Source organism: Ciona robusta, chromosome 10 (genome assembly GCF_009617815.1).
Source record: "Ciona robusta chromosome 10, ASM961781v2".
Lineage (NCBI taxonomy): Eukaryota > Metazoa > Chordata > Ascidiacea > Phlebobranchia > Cionidae > Ciona > Ciona robusta.
The window spans coordinates 2,666,761-2,669,323 of NC_143244.1; the positions used below are offsets into that span (position 1 = coordinate 2,666,761).

Sequence of the window (2,563 nt, forward strand, 5' to 3'; positions counted from 1 at the left end):
TGTGGTATTTTTTTGTGAAAAAAATATTTAGTTTGGCCAAAAAACGTTTTAAAAAGTGCCAAAAAAATCGCCTATTGTTGCGTCACTCGCAGGCACTATGACGTAAATTACGTCACGATTCTTCTAATCGAACAGCTGATTTAGGCTTTGCTGTTTGCAGCAAAACAGAGTGTACCGTCGACATAGCATTTTCTGTTACTTTTAAATTAAGAAATATGCGTAGGTAATGCCGTGGCCTGATTTTAGTTTAAAATTAATATTTTTTAAAATTGGTTGTAAGTGTATTACAGTATTACGCTATTTAAATTTGTCAGTTAACAATAATGTAAAAGTGTCATTGTGTGATGTATAGTCAGATAGAAGTATTTCATCTGATGAAGTGACATAAGCGAAGATCCTAGTCTACTAGCAATAGGTATTGAGCCTTTCCAGTTTGAACCTGTACTTCCCGCAAGTGTTGGGGAAGTAGACAGGCCAAGACCATGGAAAATAAGTGAAGCTGAGCAAATCAACAACACAATTTGGTGGGTTGACCAAGAATAGCATTTATTAAAAAATGTGACATTTAATAAGTCTGTTGGTTAAAGTGTTGCACTGTCTTTTTTCCTGAATTTGGTGAAATTTGTGTAAACAGATATGTGTTGTACATATGATATTCTTCACTGAGACCCGAGCATGGAATACAAATTTAGTGAAATCAATTTACTCTAGTCTAGTATTTATTGTTGGCCTTCATACCAAAAAGTTGGTCAATCTCATGTTAATGGCATTTATTTTGTTTAGATAGTATCGCCACACAGCTGATCAGAACTTTGTTCGATAGGTACGGGAATGAATGGAAAAGGAAAATAGAAAAGTTCAACATTATAGTGACAGTTCAACAACATTTGCAAGAATTTTTCATCATTCAGTTTTGAATGGTCTTGTTTCATACAAAATGTGATTCATGCAAGAGTTATGTTGTTTTAAATTAAGTACATTCAACATTACAAGAAATACATATTTAAGTATTGGATTATTTTCATTGTTTTGAATAAAGAATACTTGTACCAGATGGTGGATCTGTTCTTCTGCGCTCTCCAAATACATGCTGCTTACTTGATCCGAACAAGTTTTCTTGCATATCCTAATTAGAACATATCATAGTAAAGCGATCTGAAGTAAAATGTGCACTACAAATATGAGATGACCAGCATACCAATGTAATGTTGCTTGCTTTTTTCTAAGCCCCACTCTTCCTTTTGAAAATGAAAACACACACATATCTATATTATATACACGCTTGCTATTTTAAACACAGCACCTATCAGGCATGATTACTCGGCTTATGGTAAACTCCTATATGGTAACTTTAAACACAGATATAAATATAGTCTATGCCATATTGGGAAAAAACAAAAAGAATTTGTGGGGGCGGCTAATGTTGAAATTGTGGGTTCGCGCTCCGAAGCCTCGCGACGACGCTGTTCCATCCTGCCCCGACGCACACGCTATCCGACTCCGCAACGCATTGCACACCGATGTATGACACTTGTACGGCATATCTCAGTTTATTTTACGGTGAAAGTGCGACATCGAGCTTAGAGACAAAGTGAGAACAGCAGGGTATTGCAAGCCCCGTACTGCCTCACAGTACAGGAAAGTGAAAGGTTTATATAACGAAAAACACATGTAGCAAAACAATAAATCATTGGCATGTGGCAATTGCCTCGCCTGGCATACACACCACTGGGTAATTGTTTTATTATCACGATTAGAATGACGGGAAAGTAGATGTTACGAAAGCAGCGAAACTGCATTCCATTCCTGTCATGCTTTTGTTATCGCTATACAACGTTGCTTTATATTCAATCTTTATGTATTATTGTTAAATTTAGCTATCTTTATATCATTAAATCTGTGCTAGAGCACAATCAACCGCTACAAATACGCCCACACCACACAGAATGGTTTCATATACGTCCGCAATCGCGAGTATTGTTCATTTGTTCCTCATCTTGAAATTGTTTTGTCGCTACTTGACAGGTTCACGACGGTAGACTTGTTGCAAGATTCGCAACTTCTTGTGTTGAGCAGACTAGACTAGGCATCGATGAGGACATTTGATCAAATTTCGCTCACGCTTTCGCAGTGTCGTGCAGGGTATCAGTAGAGTATCAATACTCGAGCAGCAGATTGTCTGAAAAACAAATTGGAGAGAAAGTACTAATGCCATAGAGATTGAATATTTAAATACAATAACGAGCGGGTAAGATAGGTAGAGATAAAACTGGGTTTTAAACGACAAATGGCTTCTGCAGTAACAAGCGAACAATTTACTGTAAGGTAGTTGTTCAGGTATAGGCAGCTGAATCCCTGTGAGTGTGCTAACTCACAATATGCATACAAATATAAGACCAAAGAAGAAATAGACATTCGGGCCATAACATTAATGAAACCCTGCGAGTGTATTAACTCACAATAAGCCTAAAAAATAGGTATAAGAGGGCATTTTGCCATCACTCGTTGGGGGAAAACATTATTTTACCCATCTCAACGGTTATGCTTGTTGGGGTCTTAGTCA

General features: G+C 37.1%; 1 long non-coding RNA gene across 1 annotated transcript; it reads right to left on the bottom strand.

The window, feature by feature from the left end:
• Nucleotides 1-755: 755 nt before the first annotated feature.
• Nucleotides 756-1,339, bottom strand: LOC149729521 (uncharacterized). The gene is made up of 2 exons (XR_016385908.1): nt 1,199-1,339; nt 756-1,126 (listed from the first exon to the last, which is right to left on the bottom strand). It is a non-coding gene; the product is annotated as an uncharacterized LOC149729521 (long non-coding RNA).
• Nucleotides 1,340-2,563: the final 1,224 nt, after the last annotated feature.